Source organism: Moschus berezovskii, chromosome 5, assembly GCF_049115385.1.
Source record: "Moschus berezovskii isolate FMDL1 chromosome 5, NW_MosBer_1.0, whole genome shotgun sequence".
Lineage (NCBI taxonomy): Eukaryota > Metazoa > Chordata > Mammalia > Artiodactyla > Moschidae > Moschus > Moschus berezovskii.
Window position 1 is genome coordinate 34,028,799 of NC_142464.1, and position 21,235 is coordinate 34,050,033.

At 39.3% G+C, this 21,235-nt stretch overlaps 1 protein-coding gene and 1 pseudogene across 1 annotated transcript in view; one reads left to right on the forward strand and one right to left on the reverse strand.

The window, feature by feature from the left end:
* Positions 1-21,235, forward strand: part of STPG2 (sperm tail PG-rich repeat containing 2) — a 376,150-nt gene that overhangs the window by 273,729 nt on the left and 81,186 nt on the right. The gene's annotated exons all lie outside the window — the stretch shown is intronic.
* Positions 5,208-5,997, reverse strand: LOC148777819 (DNA fragmentation factor subunit alpha pseudogene; annotated as a pseudogene).

The following is a 21,235-nucleotide window of genomic DNA, read 5'->3' on the forward strand; positions in this document are numbered from 1 at the left end:
TTCTGTTGGTCAGAAGTCTGGACATCTCATTGAGGTTATATGCTTAATCTCTCAAAAAGTTAAAAAATCAGTGTTAGTGAAACTAGACTCTTATTTGAAGGTTCCAGGGAAACATCTGTCCCCACATTCATTCAAGCTGTTGACTGAATTAAGGTCTTCATGGTTTTAGGATTGGGGTCCCTGTTTCTTTGCTACAGTCAACCAAGAGGCTACTCTGAGCTCTGGTTGAATGCAACCTGCCTGCATTCCTTGACACATGGCTTCTTCTATCCTTAAGCTAGGAGAGGCATATTAAAATCTTACTATGCTTCAAATATTTGATTTCCTCATCTGCCACTAGGTAGAGAAAACTCTGCTTTTAAAGGATTCACATAATTGGGTCAGGTTCATCCAATAATCCCCATATTTTAAGATCAATTGTTTAGTTTCTAAGTTGTGTCGAACTCTTTGCAACCCCATGGACTGTAGCTCTCCAGGCCCCTCGGTGCATGGGATTTTCCAGGCAAGAACACGAGAGTAGGTTGCCATTTCCTTCTCCAGGGGATCTTCCTGACCCATGGATTGAACCCACATTGCCTGCATTGGCAAGCAGTTTCTTTAGCACTGAGCCACCAGGGAAGATCCATTGACTGGTACTTCAGTTACATCAAGAAATTCCTTTATAGTAGTTGACAGATTAGTGCTTGTTTGATTAACCAGGATATAAGAAACTTGGAATGATATATTTAAAATTCTGCTTATCAGAATTAGTCTACTCAACTATAGTGAACACATTCCTCAGTTTTTCCTTCTTTTGATGTCATTATATCTCTAATTTATTTGTATATAGGACTTGAGATTTCTCCATTAGTGCTGGTTAAGACATTTTAGTTATTTGATTTTTGTGTTTTTTCCCCTTCCATATTTCACTTGGGTTTTAAATATTAAATATTGACAGTGATTGTTTAGCACTTGAAAATTATCATTCAATTGTATTTTAGCTTCCATTGTTTCTGTATAGAATTCAGAATCACCTAAATGTTGTCCATCTAAATATTGCTTCCAATGAACACCCAGGATTGATCTCCTCTAGAATGGACTGGTTGAATCTCCTTGCAGTCCAAGGGACTCTCAAGAGTCTTCTCCAGCACCACAGTTCAAAAGCATCAATTCTCCCATGATCAGCTTTCTTCACAGTCCAACTCTCACATCCATACATGACCACAGGAAAAACCATAGCCTTGACTAGACGGACCTTTGTTGGCAAAGTAATGTCTCTGCTTTTTAATATGCTGCTGGGAGCGATTGGGGGCAGGAGGAGACGGGGATGACAGAGAATGAGATGGCTGGATGGCATCACCAGCTCGATGGATGTGAGTTTGGGGTGAACTCCGGGAGTTGGTGATGTACAGGGAGGCCTAGCGTGCTGTGATTCATGGGGTTGCAAAGAGTTTGACACGACTGAGTGACTAAACTGAATTGAACTGAACTGAAATATTGCTTCATTGACTATGACAAAGCCTTTGACTGTGTGGATCACAGTAAACTGTGGAAAAATCTGAAAGAGATGGGAATACCAGTTTACCTGATCTGCCTCTTGAGAAACCTGTATGCAGGTCAGGAGGCAACAGTTAGAACTGGACATAGAACAATGGACTGGTTCCAAATAGGAAAAGGAGAATGTCAAGGTTGTATATTGTCACCCTGCTTATTTAACTTATATGCAGAGTACATCATGAGGAACGCTGAGCTGGAAGAACACAGGCTGGAATCAAGATTGCTTTGAGAAATATCAATAATCTCAGATATGCAGATGACAGCACCCTTATGGCAGAAAGTGAAGAGGAACTCAAAAGCCTCTCGATGAAAGTGAAAGAGGAGAGTGAAAAAGTTGGCTTGAAGCTCAACATTCAGAAAACTAAGATCATGGCATCTGGTCCCATCACTTCATGGGAAATAGATGGGGAAACAGTGGAAACAGTTCAGACTTTATTTTTCTGGGCTCCAAAATCACTGCAGATGCTGATTGCAGCCATGAAATTACAAGACATTTACTCCTTGCAAGGAAAGTTATGACCAGCCTGAAAGCATATTAAAAAGCAGAGGCATTAGTTTGCCAACCAAGGTCCATCTAGTCAAGGCTATATAGTTTTTACAGTGGTCATGTATGGATGTGAGAGTTGGACTGTGCAGAAAGCTGATCGCTGAAGAATTGATGCTTTTGAACTGTGGTGCTGGAGAAGATTCTTGAGAGACACTTTTACTGCAAGGAGTTCCAACCAGTCCATTCTAAAGGAGATCAGTCCTGGGTGTTCATTGGAAGGACTGATGCTAAATCTGAAACTCCAATACTTTGGCAACCTCATGAGAGAAGTTGACTCACTGGAAAAGACTCTGATGCTGGAGGGATTGGGGGCTGGAGGAGAAGGGGACGGCAGAGAATGAGGTGGCTGGATGGCATCACCAAGTCAATGGATATGAGTTTGAGTGAACTCCGGGAATTGGTGATGGACAGGGAGGCCTGGCGAGCTGTGATTCATGGGGTCACAAAGAGTTGGACAAGACTGAGGGACTGAATTGAACTGAAGTATTGCTTCCTTGAAGAGAATGAGTATTTGTTCTCAAGATAGCTTAAATATGTTTCTTTTTTTTGGTTTTCAACAGTTTTACTATGATGAACCTAGGTATGCTTTTCTATATATTTATCCTGATACATGTATACACTGTGTTTTGAGTTTATGCCTTGATGTCTTCCCCCCCGCCCCAAATTTGGAAAGTTCTGTCAAACAAACAAATATATTTTTTGCTTCCAGGAGTTTAAAGGCAGAAATGGAAAATAGGTAGAAGAAAATATTTAAAATATATAAACAAATTTATAGATTATTTTTAAGTGAGCTGTAAATATATTCAACAAATTAATGTTATCTAATCATCTTAACCATTTTAAGTGTATAGTTCAGTAGTATTAAATACATCTATTTCTTCAACCATTATTGCCATCCATCTTCAGAACTCTTTCCATCTTTTAAAACTGAAACTCTGTACTCATTAAACAATTACTACCATTGTTCCTCCTCCAGCATCTACAAATCTGAGAATTGAGGGGAAATGGATGTCTTCCCCAGTGTATACTATGGGCATGTGACTCTTAAAGAAGAAAGAAAAAAGAAACAGATTTGGGGGTTTGAATATGAGTTCCATCTGTTGTAATTTTAGTTCTGAGTAGGACTTCCCTGGTGGCTCAGACGGTAAAGCGTCTGCCTACAGTGTGGGAGACTCAGGTTCGATCTCTGGGTCAGGAAGATCCTCTGAAGAAGGAAATGGCAACCCACACCAGTACTCTTGGCTGGAAAATCCTACGGATGGAGGAGGGTGGTAGGCTACAGTCTATGGGATCACAAAGAGTCGGACATGACTGAGCGATTTCACTTCACTTCCGTACCAGCTATATCACTGGCCACATTACTAACCCTAGGTTCCTGTCTGGCTTACGTGTTCATCATAGCTTGTGTTGTCTTGTCAGTTGAAAGAAATCAGAATGCACCAGACACAAGTTATACTAGTCTTTGAAAGACCACTTCAAATTGAAAAGAATATTCTGAGAATAATGTGATATTAGCATTAGGGTTGGGAAGAAGTGTAAGAGTACAGGATATTGAATAAAGTGCATTTTCTTGATTTGAAGATGCCATAGAGTGCCCAGCACAATCAATAAGCAAAGTCATATCATGAGATTTTGTGAAAATGAGTGTGAATAGAATTTCCTGCAGTGTTTTGGAAAAGGGAAAATAACATGTATACACAATATCTAAACATTAGAATACTTTCTAGTTCTCAACAGCAACATTAGAAACAGAAGACTGTGCACAATGTCTTTCAAATGACCAGAGGAAATAATTTCCAATCCAGAATTCTTTTCTCATCCACAGGATCAATCTAGCATGAAGGTTAAAAAAAGGTTTTCAGATACACAAGTTCTCACCAAATTTATCTTCCCTGAACACTTTTTCAACAAATACTAGAGGATGTATAACCCCAGGCGAGAGGGCCATGAATGCAGAAGACACAAGATCCAGGATTCAATATAGAAAAAGGATGAAGGAATTCCCAGGATATTGCTACAGATAAATCCTAGAAGGCAGCCAAGCATCAGACCTTAGCAGAAGGGCAAAACAAGAGTAGTGTCTCCAGGGACAAAATATTATAAGTTACCTGTTATGCTTGACTACAGAAGAGTTATAGATGATATTTTATATTATCAATAGGGTCTATAGGCATGCTAAGAGCTTCCCTGGTGGCTCAGATGGTAAAGAATCTGCAATGTGGGAGGCCTGGGTTCAATCCCTGGGTTGGGAAGATCCCCTGGAGGAGGGCATGGCAACCCACTCCAGTATTCTTTCCTGGAGAATCCCCACAGACAGAGGAGCCTGGCGGGCTGTGGTCCATGGAGTTGCAGAGTCAGACACGACCGAGCGACTAAGCACTGCACAGAATAGGCAAGCTAAATACATGGAAAAACAAAGAAAAGTTCTTGAAGAACTTAAAATGGAGCAGGAAAGACAGTGAAATGAGTGGCACATCTATGAACAATATTTGTGTATTTATAATATAAACACTAAATATCAGTTTTAAGTGGTTCTACTGATTATGTCTAATTATTACAACTTTTTTTTATCAGAAATTATGATTTTCAAGTTTTAATTTAACATGTTGAAAAGTGAAAGTCGGTCAGTCATGTCTGACTCTTTGAGACTCCATGGACTATACAGTCCATGGAATTCTCTAGGCCAGAATACTGGAGTGGGTAGCCTTTCCCTTCTCCAGGGATCTTTCTGTCATAGGAATCGAACCCAGGTTTTGTGCATTGCAGGTGGATTCTTTATCAGCTGAGCGACCAAGGAAGCCCAATTTAACACATTAGTGGTGGTGGTCATGGTGGTTTAGTTGCTAAGTCATGTCCAACTCTTGTGACCCCATGGACAGAGAAGCCTGACAGGTTACAGTCCATGGGATTCTCCAGGCAAGAATACTGGATCTGGGTTGCCATTTCTTTCTCCCAGGGATCTTCCCAACCCAGGAATCAAACCCGGGTCTCCTGAATTGTAGGCATATTCTTTACCAACTGAGCTACAAGGGAAGTTTTGCATCTAATAATAGGCAAATTGGCAGCTATGATTCAGAGTCTGCAGAGGTGAAAAAATCCCGATACAAGTGTCTCCCTCCAAAGATCAGGGTCCCTGGTGCTTGCCCACTTCCAGATTTGGACTAGACAAACTCAGCTCTAGGGCAGATTTCTCCTTTGGCACTAAGAGGATCTGGCTTGCAGGCATAACTTCGGAGTTCTCTCTTACGCCCATGTCAGCAGCATCCCTTTCATCCCCGAGGTCAGTTCTGGACTCTTGCTGCTTCAACAAGAGGCTGTCTTCCTTCTCTAAAGCCTGACAGTAAAATTCCATGAGCTATCTGGACTGGTGGGCTTCCTCTCTCTGGTCCAGCACCTGCTGGAGGGTGTTTTGGAGCCCCTGGACAGTCACATGACTTTGGCCGAGTTCCTGAGGCAGCTCCGAATATGGGACGTCAATGAGCATCTGGAGCTTCTTCTTGGAGATCAGGATGATGCTGGATAGGCCTTCCTTCAGCTGCCTGGCCACGTTCTTCCACTTCAACCCTGACCTGTTCTCTGTTTCATCTCTGTCGAAGGATTCTTGGGTTATCCAAGCGGTACCTCCATCTGAATTGTGTGTCCGCTTCTCATTCCCAGCCTGCGCCACAAACTTAGTATTGGCAGGAAGACACAGGAAGTAATCATCGTCATCCATTATGGTGCCATCCTCTGCCAGGACCAGGGTGACTGGCGCCTGGGACTTGTCAATGGCCAGAACGTCACAAGCCTTGCTTCTCAGCTCCTCGAGGCATGAGGCCACCATGCTGTTCCCGGCTGTTGTGGCGCAGCAGACCCTGCTTTAGAGCCCAGATCTCGCTGGGTTCTGGAGCTGCAGGGCCGCTGGCCACCTCCATTCTCTTCAGGGTGGGACCAGACTGACACGAAGTCAGGTAGTCTGCAGCACGGGAGTCCTCCCCAACCCACCCCCCACTGCATGCCGGGAAATGGAGCTGTAAACCAGGGAAGCCCAGTTTAACACGTTAGAATCAGATAATCCTGTTCCTAAAGCTTAATCATTTCCATGCAGTAGAGTACTACCATTGAATACATGAAAAATATGTTTTACTCAGATATGATATTCTTTCTAAGCAAGCCGTGTTGAATTTGTGGAGCAGATCCTTTTCAGAAAGGCTACACTGTTCTAAAATTAAAATTCAAACACTTGGAACATAGAAATTAACTCAATTTATATTAGAAGATATAATAAAAGATTTTACATAGTTCAATGTAGGATAATTGTTATCTAAAGTGTATCTAGATGATTCTGCAAATTTATTAAAACTCAATACTGTATGATATGATAGTTTTATATGGTAGCTTTCCAGAAAGCTCATATTATCCAATTTGCTATAATTATTGGAACTGCATTTCAATTAAACAGTTAGCAATTTCCTTGTTCTTTTTGAAATATTTTGAAACCCATTAGTGTGTCAGTGACTTGGAGTTGCTCTCTAATTGCAATAGATTTCAAGTGATAAAAATTGATTTTTTTGTAGAGTACTTTGTAGAGTCAGCATTGGTTACCTGAATACATTACAATTATCTTAAAACATTATTTGATGTTGTTAGAAGGTTTCGTTGTCTGAATTCAAGATTATATATGCAGATTATTCTTCACTGCAGAGTGATTTGTATTTTGAGGAAATGTAATGAAATGTGAAATCCTAGGAAACATTAGGATATTGAAAACATATTTTAAAAGCCTCTTTACAAATAAAGCTAAATTTTGCCATCATAGGTTCAATGTTAGTATTTTAGGGATCATAGATTTAATTTTTGTTATATTACAAAGCAATAACAGAAATATTAAATTTATAATTTCAGAGGACAAACCTTTAATTATAATCAGTAACTTCCACACCGTGTACTTTTTATAATAAAAACATTTATTATGTTAAAACATTATAGAAAGTAGAAGGCAATGGCAAGCCACTCCAGTACTCTTGCCTAGAAAATCCCAGGGATGGAGGAGCCTGGTAGGCTGCAGTCCGTGGGGTCACTGGGGGTCGGACACTACTGAGCGACTTCACTTTCACTTTTCACTTTCCACTTTCACACATTGGAGAAGGAAATGGCAACCCACTCCAGTGTTCTTGCCTGGAGAATCCCAGGGAAGGGGGAGCCTGGTGGGCTTCCGTCTATGGGGTCACACAGAGTCGGACACGACTGAAGTGACTTAGCAGCATGTTAAAACATTATAGAAAGTAGAAATGGAGTAGCCATCATGGTCAACAGAAGAGTCCGAAATGCAGTACTTGGATGCAATCTTAAAAACGACAGAATGATTTCTGTTCATTTCCAAGGCAAACCATTCAACATTATAGTAATCCAAGCCTATGCCCCAACCAATAATGCTGAAGAACCCTAAGTTGAATGGTTCTATGAGGACCTACAAAACATTTTAAAACTAACACCCAAAAAAGATGTCCTTTTCATTATAGGGGGCTGGAATGCAAAAGTTGGAAATAAGAAACACCTGGAGTAACAGGCAAATTTGGCCTTGGAGCACAAAATGAAGCAGGGCAAAGGCTAATAGAGTTTTGCCAAGAGAACGCACTGGTCATAGCAAACACCCTCTTCCAACAACACAAGGGAAGACTCTACACATGGACATCACCAGATGGTCAACACCGAAATCAGATTGATTATATTCTTTGCAGCCAAAGATGGAGAAGCTGTATACAGTTAGCAAAAACAAGACCAGGAGCTGACTGTGGCTCAGATAATGAAGTCCTTATTGCCAAATTCAGACGTAAATTTAAGAAAGTAGGGAAAACCACAGGACCATTCAGATATGACCTAAATCAAATCCCTTATGATTATACAGTGGAAGTGAGAAATAGATTTAAGGGACTAGATCTGATAGGTAGAGTGCCTGATGAACTGTGGATGGAGGTTCGTGACATTGTACAAGAGACAGGGACCAAGACCATCCCCGTGGAAAAGAAATGCAAAAAAGCAAAATGGCTGTCTGAGGAGGCCTTACAAATAGCTGTGAAAAGAAGAGAAGCGAAAAGGAAAGGAGGAAAGGAAAGATATAAGCATCTGAATGCAGAGTTCCAAAGAATAGCAAAGAAAGATAAGAAAGCCTTCCTCAGTGATCAATGCAAAGAAATAGAGGAAAACAACAGAATGGGAAAAACAAGAGATCTCTTCAAGAAAATTAGAGATATCAAGGGAACATTTCATGCAAAGATGGGATCGATAAAGGACAGAAATGGTGTGGCCCTAACAGAAGCAGAAGATATGAAGAAAAGGTGGCACGAATACACAGAAGAACTGTACAAAAAATATCTTCACGACCAAGATAATCACAATGGTGTGATCACTCACCTAGAGCCAGACATCTTGGAATGTGAAGTCAAGTGGGCCTTAGAGAGCATTACTCTGAACAAAGCTAGTGGAGGTGATGGAATTCCAATTGAGCTATTTCAAATCCTGAAAGATAATGCTGTGAAAGTGCTGCACTCAACATGCCAGCAAATTTGGAAAACTCAGCAGTGGCCACAGGACTGGAAAAGGTCAATCTTCATTCCAATCCCAAAGAAAGGCAATGCCAAAGAAGGCTCAAACTATCGCACAATTGCACTCATCTCCCATGCTAGTAAAGTCATGCTCAAAATTCTCCAAGCCAGGCTTCAGCAATATGTGAACCGTCAAATTCCAGATGTTCAAGCAGGTTTTAGAAAAGGCAGAGGCACCAGAGATCAAATTGCCAACATCCGCTGGATCATGGAGAAAGCAAGAGAGTTCCAGGAAAACATCTATTTCTTCTTCATTGACTATGCCAAAGCCTTTGACTGTGTGGATCACAATAAACTGTGGAAAATTCTGAGAGAGATGGGAATACCAGACTACCTGATCTGCCTCTTGAGAAACCTGTATGTAGGTCAGGAAGCAACAGTTAGTACTGGGCATGGAACAACAGACTGGTTCCAAATATGAAAAAGAGTATGTCAAGGCTGTATATTGTCACCTTGCTTATTTAATTTATGTGCAGAGTACATCATGAAGAACGCAGGGCTGGAAGAAGCACAAGCTGGAATCAAGATTGCCGGGAGAAATATCAATAATCTCAGATATGCAGATGACACTACCCTTATGGCCGAAAGTGAAGAAGAACTAAAAAGCCTCTTGATGAAAGTGAAAGAGGAGAGTGAAAAGGTTGGCTTGAAGCTCAACATTCAGAAAACGAAGATCATGGCATCTGGTCCCATCACTTCATGGGAAATAGATGGGGAAACAGTGGAAACAGTGTCAGACTTTATTTTTTGGGGCTCCAAAATCACTGCAGATGCTGATTGCAGCCAGGAAATTAAAAGACGCTTACTCCTTGGAAGGAAAGTTATGACCTACCTGATAGCATATTAAAAAGCAGAGACATTACTTTGCCAACCAAGGTCCGTCTAGTCAAAGCTATGGTTTTTCCCGTGGTCATGTATGGATGTGAGTGTTGGACTGTGAAGAAAGCTGATCGCTGAAGAATTGATACTTTTGAACTGTGGTGCTAGAGAAGATTCTTGAGAGTCCCTTGGACTGCAAGGAGATCCAACCAGTCCATTCTAAAGGAGATCAATCCTGGGTGTTCATTGGAAGGACTGATGCTAAAGCTGAAACTCCAATACTTTGGCCACCTCATGCGACGAGTTGACTCCAAGACTCTGATGCTGGTAGGGATTGGGGGTGGGAGGAGAAGGTGACGGCAGAGAATGAGATGGCTGGATGGCATCACCGACTCGAGGGCATGAGTTTGAGTGAACTCCAGGAGTTGGTGATGGACAGGGAGGCCTGAAGTGCTGTGATTCATGGGGTCACAAAGAGTCAGACATGACTGAGCGACTGAACTGAACTCAACAAAGTTATTACTATATATCAGTGTTGTTTTTATAAACACCCATATAACCATTATCAAATGAAGAAATAGAGCATTACAGGCATCTTAACCCCCCACTTTTTTTGCCCCAAAGTAACCCTGTTCTGGTTTTTGACACTATTGGTTTATTTTCACTGTGTTTCAACTTATATAAAAATTGAATATGGTGGGTTCTGTTTTGTTTCTGGCTTGTTTCTCTCAACCTTTTAATTTGTAGGCTGTAATCTATGTTGCCGCAAGTAGCAATAATTAGTTCATTCTCATTATAATATATTACACTTTATCCATTTTACTACTGAAGGAAATTTAGGTTGTTTCTAGTTTTGTGCTTTTTTAAAAAAATTATTATTTTTTTAAACTTATTTATTTTAATTGGAGGCTAATTATTGTATTGGTTTTGCCATATATTGACATGAATCTGCCCCGGGTGTACATGTATTGCCCGTCTTGAACCCCCCTCCCACCTCCCTCCCCATCCCATCCCTCTGGGTCATGCCAGTACACCAGCCCCGAGCAAACTGTATCTTGCATCAAACCTGGACTGGCAATTCGTTTCACATATGATAATATACATGTTTCAGTGCCATTCTCCCACATCATCCCACCCTCACCCTCTCCCACAGAGTCCCAAAGACTGTTCTATACATCTGTGTCTCTTTTGCTGTCTCATATACAGGGTTATCATTATCATATTTCTAAATTCCATATATATGTGTTAGTATACTGTATTGGTGTTTTTCTTTCTGGCTTACTTCACTCTGTATAATAGGCTCCAGTGTCATCCACCTCCTTGGAACTGATTCAAATCTATTCTTTTTATTTGCTGAGTAATACTCCATTGTGTATATGTACCAAAGATTTCTTATCCATTTGTCTGCAGATGGACATCTAGGTTGCTTCCATGTCCTGGCTATTATAAACAGTGCTGCAATGAACATTGGAGTACATGTGTCTCTTTAATTCTAGTTTCCTCTATGTGTATGCCCAGGAGTGGGATTGCTGGTTTGTATGGCAGTTCTATTTCCAGTTTTTTAAGGAATCTCCACACTGTTCTCCATAGTGGCTGTACTAGTTTGCATTCCCACCAACAGTGTAAGAGGGTTTGCTTTTCTCCACACCCTTTCCATCATTTATTGCTTGTAGACTTTTGGATAGCAGCCATTCTGACTAGCGTGAAATGGTACCTCATTGTGATTTTGATTTGCATTTCTCTGATTATGAGTGATGTTGAGTATCTCTTCATGTGTTTGCTAGCCATCTGTGTGTCTTCTTTGGAGAAATGTCTGTTTAGTTCTTTGGCCCATTTTTTGATTGGGTCGTTTATTTTTCTGGAATGGAGCTGCAGGAGTTGCTTGTATATTTTTGAGATTAATCCTTTGTCAGTTGTTTCATTTGCTGTTATTTTCTCCCATTCTGATGGCTGCCTTTTCACCTTGCTTATAGTTTCCTTTGCTGTGCAGAAGCTTTTGATTTTAATTAGGTCCCATTTGTTTATTTTTGCTTTTATTTCCAATATTCTGGGAGGTGGGTCATGGAGGATCCTGCTGTGGTTTATGTTGGAGAGTGTTTTGCCTATGTTCTGCTCTAGGAGTTTTATAGTTTCTGGTCTTACATTTAGATCTTTAATCCATTTTGAGTTAATTTTTGTGTATGGTGCTAGGGAATGTTCTAGTTTCATTCTTTTACAAGTGGTTGACCAGTTTTCCCAGCACCACTTGTTAAAGAGATTGTCTTTTCTCCATTGAATATTTTTGCTGCCTTTGTGAAAGATAAGGTGTCCATAGGTGCATGGATTTATCTATGGGCTTTCTATTTTGTTCCATTGATCTATATTTCTGTCTTTATGCCAATACCATACTGTCTTGATGACTGTAGTTTTGTGCTTTTATGAATAGTGTTAAAGTTGTTGTTGTTCAGTCACTTAACTGTGTCCAACTTTTTGTGACCATTGGAGTAGAGCACTCCAGGCTTCTCTGTCCTTCGTCATCTCCCAGAGCTTGCTCAATCTCATGTCCATTGAGTTGGTGATGCCTTCCAACCATCTCATCCTCTGTCATTTCCTCCTCCTCTTGCCTTCAGTCTTTCCCAGCACCAGGGTCTTTTTCAGTGAGTCATCTCTTTGCATCAGGTGGCAAAAGTACTGGAACTTCAGCTTCAGCATCAGTCCTTCCAATGAATATTCAGGACTGATTTCCTTTAGGATGAATGGGTTGGATCTCCTTGCAGTCCAAGGAACTCTCAAAAGTCTTCTCCAATATCACATTTCAAGAGCGTCAATTCTTTGGTGCTCAACCTTCTTTAAGGTCCAACTCTCACATCCATACATGACTACTGGAAAAACCATAGCATAATTTTTTTCTCATTTTAGCCGTTAGTCTTTAGCAGTATTACATTGAGTCTTTAATAGATGGCTAATGAAGCTTAATCTGGAGAAGGAAACAGCAATCCACTTCAGTATTCTTGCCTGGAAAATCCAATGGACAGAGGAGATTGATGGACTACAGTTCATGTGTTCACAAAGACTCAGCTATGACTTAGTGACTGAACACCACCTCCAGTGAAGTTTAATACCTTTGAATGTATTTTTTGACTGTTTGGATAATCTGTTGTAAACTGCCTTTTAATATCCCTTTCATATTTATATTTTAAATCATGTTATTATTGATTTTTAGTAGTGTCTGGTATATTAGATATATTTTATAGTTATACATAATGTAAACAAATCCCTGATTACATTTTTACTTTCTTAATGATTTCTATTGATGGATATAACTTTTTCATTTTGATTACAAATTTATTCATGTTTTCCCTACAGTTACTGCTTTTAGCATCCTATTTAAGAATTCATTCCTTATCATAGTTCTTAAATAATTTTTATATGAGTTTTATTTTTTGCTCTTCACAATTATTATCCCAGAGGTCTCTGAGACTATCTTAATTTCTTCTCATTCTTTTTTCTTTATACTGCTCTTCAGCACTTATTTCCACCATTCTATCTACCAGGTCACTTGTCTGTTCTGCCTCAATTATTCTCCTATTGATTCCTTCTAGAGTATTTTTAATGTCAGTAATTGTGTTATCATTGTTTGCTTATTGTTTATTTCTTCTAGGTCCTTGTAAAATGTGTTAAATGTTTCTTGTATTTTCTCCCTTCTGTTTTTTGTTCAAGCTGCTTCCTTTTTTTTAAATTTAATTTTATTTATTAAAAAAATTTTTTTTTATTGGAGGTTAATTACTTTACAATATTATATTGGTCGGTTTTGCCATACATTGACATGAATCCGCCCCGGGTGTACTTGTGCTCCTCTTCTTGAACCCCCCTCCCACCTCCCCTTATCCTCCCCTTATCCTCCCTCTGGGTCATCCCCAAGCACCAGCCCTGAGCATCCTGTATCATGTGTCGAACCTGGACTGGCGATTCATTTCACAGATGATAATATACATGTTTCAATGCCATTCTCCCAAACCATCCCACCCTCACCCTCTCCCACAGAGTCCAAAAGACTGTTCTATACTCCTGTGTCTCTTTTGCTGTTTTTGAGATTTTGCATCATCTTTTCTACCTTGCTCTGAATTCTTTTTCACATAGTTTGCCTATTTTCTCTTTGTTTATTTGGTCTTTTTGATTTTTGCCTTCGTCCTTCATCTGCATGGTATTTCCCTGTCTTTCATTTTGTCTAACTCACTGTGTTTGAGGTCTCCTTTACCCAGGCTATAGGGTTGTACTTCTTGCTTTTGGTCTCTGCTCTGGGTGTCTTGTGTAGGCTTTTTGTTGCGAGGGACTTCTGCCTACATTCTGGTGGGAGGAGGTGAGTTCTTTTCCTCTGATGGATAGGGTCATGTGAGATGATGTGTTTTGAGGTGTCTGTGCATCATGTCTGCTGATGATTGAATTTGTGTCCCTGTGTTACTTGTTGCTTGTGTGAGGCATCCACCACTGGGGGCTTCAGGCAGATGGGTGGTGCCAGATCTTGGATTTGGATGGAGGCCTTCATGGGAGTTCTCACTAATACCCCTTGGGGTCAAGAGTTCTCTGACTGTTTAGTGTCCTGGACTTGGTGCTGCCACTGCTCTTTACAGTTAGATCTATGATATTATTTAAGTGGATGCTGCACATGTATTTATGGATGAGATTACCCTGAAATGGGCTTCACTAGTAGCTCAGCTGGTAAAGAATCCACCTGCAATGGAGGAGATCTAGATTTGATCCCTGGGTTGGGAAGATCCCCTGGAGAAGGGAATGGATACCTACTCTAGTATTCTTGCCTGGAGAATTCCTTGGACAGAGGAGCCTAGTCCATGGGATCACAAAGGATCGGACATGAGTGAGAGACATTCACTTCACTTATCCTGTAATATTCTTGAACTTTTTCTTATCAGTCTTTGTTAACAGACTTTGCTCCTTTCTGGGTTCAAGAAGAATGATATGGGAAGTTTTAAATCAGCTATTGCTCTATGTGTAAACACTCAGTGGCTTAAACAATAGTTTAAGCTATTGTGCTACTTCTCTTTGCTTATAGTGTTTTCAGTATCATTCAGTTTTAAATATATCCTAATTTACCTTACAATATCTTCATAGACCTATAAGTTTTTTTAAATTCTGTTTAAATTTTATAAATGTTTATAGCCTTTTTCAAATTTATGCAGTTTTTTTCATAATTGAGTTTTAAAATTTGTAGTCTACAAATTTGATCTATCTGCTGCTCATTTTTTGAAATCTCTTGAGGTTTGATTTAAAGCTGAATACTTACTATTTGTATAAATGTTCCATTCACACTCAAAAATATGTATTTGCCAGTAGTTGTATGTAATGCTCTACCGATATCAGCTAGATTAATTAGCTTATTAATGAAATTTTCATGTGTTTTTTACCTTGCTTAATGTATTAATTGCTTTGAGTAGTGTGTCCAAAATTCCCACTGTAGTGATATATTTTACAATTACTCCTCATGGTCTGTTCAATTTTTACTTAATAATTTTTGAGTCAATATTGTTATGTGTCTGCCAGTTACAGCTGTCGGTTAAACTGAACCATTTATCATGCTATAATGACCCTCTTTACTTGTGTGTTTCAGGTATAGCAGCCATCTTTTTTGGTTAGAATTTATCTTGTATATCATTCTTCATTCTTTTACTTCCAACTGTTTTCTGACCATATGCTTTTATTTGTTGCCTTTTGTTGCTAACATATTCAGGAACTAGGTGGATTTTATGTTTATAACCAGATTGTAACCATGTATTTATGTTTTTTATCTACAGTCTGATAAGTTAGTTCTATCTCTATTTGTATTTTTCATAAATTTCTATTTTCATTTGATCCTACATTTTACAGGATTTTGTAGGTGTTAGCTTATCTGTCTTCAGTTCAGTTCAGTTCAGTCGTTCAGTTGTGTCCAACTCTTTGCAACCCCATGAATCACAGCACGCCAGGCCTCCCTGTCCATCACCAACTCCCAGAGTTCACTCAAACTCACCTCCTGTCTTACGACATTAAGTATTCTGATTTTAAACTATGATTTTGAATGATGCTTTTGCTTATTTATTTGGTTATGAGTCGATTTTTAAGATATCCTTTTAATTGTCTTTCCTCCAATGTTTGTCAGTACTTGATTTTGTGTTCATTTTTGTAATTGAGATTTCTTGCTAGATAGATCAAATGATCTATCTTTCAAACTTGGCTGCTGTTTTCAAAATAAATACTAAATTGAATGGCACATCAGAACTATAGATCCAGATCAAAGTGCTGGCAAAACTAGGACCCATGGTCACACAATTGTTAGACTCCGGAGAGTCTGTGCTGGCGTAGCCCTTCTGGGCCAGGGGAGGGGCTGCTGCTGTTAGGGCTCTGAACTACTCTTTGAACTTGCTCTGCAGTAGGAAGGAAAGGCTGTTAATATGTGCCAATGAATGGGATACTTGGACTTTGAGTCTTCACATACTGTGTTTCACTAGACATCTGAGACACTCTCTTGTGTCATTGTCCAAGGTTGTCAACTTTTTCTCTCTGTTCTTGTCACCTCCCCACACCCACTCTGACCCACCACAGGGCACAGATTTAGGTAGTTTCTTCAAGAAAGAAAGTGCCGAAGAATTGATGCTTTTGAACTGTGGTGCTGTAGAAGACTCTTGAGAGTCCCTTGGACTGCAAGGAGATCCAACCAGTCCATTCTAAAGGAGATCAATCCTGGGTGTTCATTGGAAGAACTGATGCTGAAGCTGAAACTCCAATACTTTGGCCACCTCATGCGACGAGTTGACTCACTGGAAAAGAGTCTGATGCTGGGAAGGATTGTGGGTAGGAGGAGAAGGGGACGACAGAGAACGAGATGGCTGGATGGCATCACCGACTCGATGGACATGAGTTTGAGTGAACTCCGGGAGTTGGTGATGGATAGGGAGGCCTGGCATGCTGTGATTCATGGGGTCGTGGAGAGTCAGACACGACTGAGTGACTGAACTGAACTGAACTGAACTGATAGTATTTCAAGGTGTTCATTATTGGCTATAATGTATCTGGACTAGTCAAATTTTATGATATATATATATATATATATATATTTCGGTAACCTTTATAGAAATCTGATATGCAATATGAATGCAAGGTTAGTACTGGTAAAAACAGTTGTAAAGTTTGGTATACAGGTATATTTATTTCAAAAATTGCAGTTCACTCAATTATTTATTTGTTCACTCACTAGTCATGTCTAGGTCGTTGTGACCCCATGTACTGCAGCACGCCAGCCTTCCCTGTTCGTAACCATCTTCTGGAGCGTGCTTCAACTCTTCCCAGAGCTTGTTCAAATTCATGTCCATTGGGTCAGTGATGCTATCCAACCATCTCATCCTCTGTCATTCCCTTCTCCTCCTGCCTTCAATCTTTCCCAGCATCAGGGTCTTTTCCAATGAGTTAGCTCTTCACATTAGGTAGCCAAAGTATTGGAGTTTCAGCTTCAGCATCAGTCTTCCAATGAATATTCAGGGTTAATGTCCTTTAGGATTGACTGGTTTGACCTCCTTGCAGTCCAGGGGACTCTCAAGAGTCTTCTCCAACACCACATTCCAAAAGCATCAATTTTTTGGCACTCTGCCTTCTTTAATGTCCAACTCTCACATCCATACATGACTACTGGAAAAACCATAGCTTTGACCATACAGACCTTTTTGGCAAAGTAGTATCTCTGCTTTTTAATACACTGTCAAGGTTGGTCATAACTTTTCTTTCAAGGAGAAAGCATCTTTTAATTTCATGTCTGAAGTCACCATCCACAATGATTTTGGAGCCCAAGAAAATAAACTCTGTCACTGTTTCCACTGTTACCTCAAATATCCCATGAAGTGATGGAGCTGGATGTCATGATCCTAGTTTTGTGAATGTTGAGTTTTAAGTCAGCTTTTTCACTCTCCTCTTTAACTTTCATCAAGAGGTTCTTTAGTTCCTCTTTGCTTTCTGCCATAGGGGTGGTGTCATCTGCATATCTGAGATTATTGATATTTCTCCTGGCAGACTTGATTCCCAGCTTATGCTTCATCCAGCCTGGCATTTCTCATGATGTACTCTGCATAAAGTTAAATAAGCAGGGTAATAATATACAACCTTGATGTACTCCTTTCCCAATTTGGAACCAGTATGTTTTTCCATGTCTGGTTCTGTTGCTCCTTGACCTGCATGCAGGTTTCACAGGAGACAGGTAAGGTGATCTGGTATTCCCATCTCTTGAAAAATTTTCCACAATTTGTTGTGATCCACACAGGCAGACAGCATATTAAAAAGCAGAGACATTACTTTGCCAACGAAGGTCCATCTAGTCAAGACTATGGTGTTTTCCAGTGGTCATGTATGGATGTGAGAGTTGGACTGTGAAGAAGACTGAGCGCCGAATAATTGATGCTTTTGAACTGTGGTGCTGGAGAAGACTCTTGAGAGTCCCTTGGACTGCAAGGAGGTCCAACCAGTCCATTCTAAAGGAGATCAGTCCTGGGTATTCATTGAAAGGACTGATGCTAAAGCTGAAACTCCAGTACTTTGACCACCTCATGCAAAGAGTAGACTCATTGGAAAAGACCCTGATGCTTGGAGGGATTGGGGGCAGGAGGAGAAGGGGACGACAGAGGATGAGATGGCTGGATGGCATCACCGACTCAAAGGACATGAGTTTGAGTGAACTCCGGGAGGTGGTGATGGACAGGGAGGCCTGGCGTGCTGTGATTCATGGGGTCGCAAAGAGTCGGACATGACTGAGCAACTGAACTGACTGACTGATACAGGCAGAGACTTTAATGTAGTCAGTGAAGCGGAAATGGATGTTATGATGGCTTTCTCTTGCTTTTTCTATGATCCAGGGGATGTTGGCAATTTGATCTCTAGTTCCTCTGCCTTTTCTAAAACCAGCTTGAGCATCTGGAAGTTCACGGTTCATGTATTGATGAAGCCTGGCTTGGAGAATTTTGAGCATTACTTTACTAACGTGTGAGATGAGTGCAATTGTGTGGTAGTTTGAACATTCTTTGGCATTGCCTTTCTTTGGGATTGGGATGAAAACTGACCTGTTCCAGTCCTGTGGCCACTGCTGAGTTTTCCAAATTTGCTGGCATATTGAGTGCAGCACTTTCAAAGCATCATCTTTTAGGATTTGAAATAGCCCAACTGGAATTCCATCACCTCCACTAGCTTTGTTTATAGTGATGCTTCCTAAGGCCCATTTGACTTCACATTCCAGGATGTCTGCTCTAGGTGAGTGATCACCCGATTGTGGTTATCCGGGTCATTAAGATCTTTTTTGTACAGTTCTTCTGTGTATTCTTGCCACCTCTTTTTAATATCTTCTGCTTTTGTTAAGTCTGTACCTTTTCTGTTTTTTATTATGACTATCTTTGCATGAAATGTTCCCTTGGTAGCTGTAATTTTCTTAAAGAGATCTCTAGTCTTTCCTATTCTATTGTTTTCCTCTATTTGTTTTGCATTGTTCACTGAGGAAGGCTTTCTTATCTCTCCTTTCTATTCTTTAGAGCTCTGCATTCAGATGGGTATATCTTCCTTTTCTCTTTTGACTTTCAGTTCTCTTCTCAGCTTTTTGTAAGGCCTCCTCACACAGCTATATTTATAAAGTAAATCATAATATGTATATTTGTGATGAAAAACAGACTCCTGTATATTGAAGTCACGTTGCAAAAATTTTTTTATATGTTTATTATCTTGATGATTTCACAATTGTTCTACTTATGTCTTAACAGTAAAAGTTTTGAATGCCCAGTCATTCTTAATTGAATATAATAATCAAAATAATATTACTATATTTGTAAATTAATTAAAACTGTTAAGGCTTCAGTATGCTATAAACTATTTCATAGAGATTATTTGTATTCTAAAGTATTTTTGACTTTGACAATTTTAAAATTGCATTCAGCACTAGGTAGAAAAATGGTGTTACATAAAATCATAATATCTGAAGTAGAAATAATAGTTGTACTCTTAGCCATTTTATGTCTCTATAAATAAAATCCGTTGTTCAGCATGGCCTCCTGAACTGTGTTTTCCAGTCAAGTTATTTTGTGAAGATTAAATTCATTGCAGGGTACATGCTTTCAGTGATTGGAACAATTCCTATCTGTTGGAACTATAGGTTTTTATAGTGTAGGAATAAGTTCAGAAAGAGAGTTTTCCATCTCAGTACACCTTTTCAGAACAGTTCTCGTACCTCAACCAGAAGGTTTTATCAAATATAAATTGAAGTGAACTTATGTTAGTAAGAAATAATGAAACAAATGTTCAAAGGTGTGCTTTGCATTTTTTTTTTAAGTAGGAGCATAAACTCTACTTCAGAATTACTTACAGAGAATGCAAAGTTTGGAAGAATTTTAGTAACTGCTTGTTTTGAATATTATGTATGCTCAGTAATTAATTTTATAACTCTTAGGTTTTGTAGACAGAATAATGCCTTCCTGTCCCTCAACCTCAGTCTCTCCAAGACACCTATCCCTAAACTTCAGGGGCTTGTAAACTTTTTTTTTTTTAAATCAGATTGTCTTTTACTTTTCTTTCTTTTATTGTAGTATAGTTGATTTACTATATTATAAAATTTTCAGGTGTACAACATAGTGATTCAGAATTTTTCAAGTTTATTCTCCATTTATTGCTATTATAAAATATTGGTTATGTATCTTGTCCATGTAGCTTATTGATTTTATACACAGTAGTCTGTAGGCCTTAAACCCCCTCTCCTGTCTTGCCCCTTCCCTATTTCTTCTTCCTACTGGTAGCCACTAGTTTGTTCTCTGTATCTGGAAGTCATCTGCTTCTTTTTTGTAATATTCACTAGTTTTAATTTTTAGTTTCTGTTGTACACCTTAAATATATGTAATTTTTATTTGTTAAACTTAAGAGAAACAAAAGAAAAAATTGGTAATACAGTTTCTGAGCAACGGACCTGGAAAAATCTATGTGCTTAGGAAATCTAGCGCACTGTAAAAATCTGGTGTTGTTTAGCTCCAGATCAGCAGCTACATTCCTTTGAAGTTCAGCTCCTTTACATGGATGAAAATTCCATTCCTTAAACACAGTAGATCTTCCTTTTGCTTTCATTAAACTTTTTTCAGGTACAAACAGTTGAGTCACAAGTGAGACCAGGCTTAATTCTGGTAACACAGTATAAATGATCAGGTTTCAAGTTTTTGAAATCCAGCAAAAAATATTTCAGACTGTGGATGAGTTAGTGATATTTGTATCCAAGTGAAACATAATAGGGTCAAGCAGTGAGGAACATAGCAATATTGAATGTATTTAGGAAGTATATGTTCAAACGAAAAGCAAACTTAGAAACATTGACTAAGAATTTCAATTCCATAATGTCTTGGTTTACTTGGTCAGTTTAATTTCTGTGCTATAGAAATAAAAATTGCAGTCATATTCTCCAAAGTTTAGGTTGAAAACATCCTCTGTAAACCTGTTAGTTCCCACTATCTCTCAGGAGTTTCAGAAGGAAAAATTTATTTAATCTAAAAGCTATTTAAAATCACCCTGCATCCAAGTGAGAGCTACATTTCTGAGGTCCTCCAGTAATCAGTCTTTGTATATTTCTCCAATTATCTGTTCCAAACACATTTCTATGGAATATTTAACATACCTAGTTAGAAAATTGTAGGAGTTAGACAAGAAATCAAAAGCAATCGCACTCCTGGGCATACACACCGAGGAAACCAGATTTGAAAGAGACACATGTACT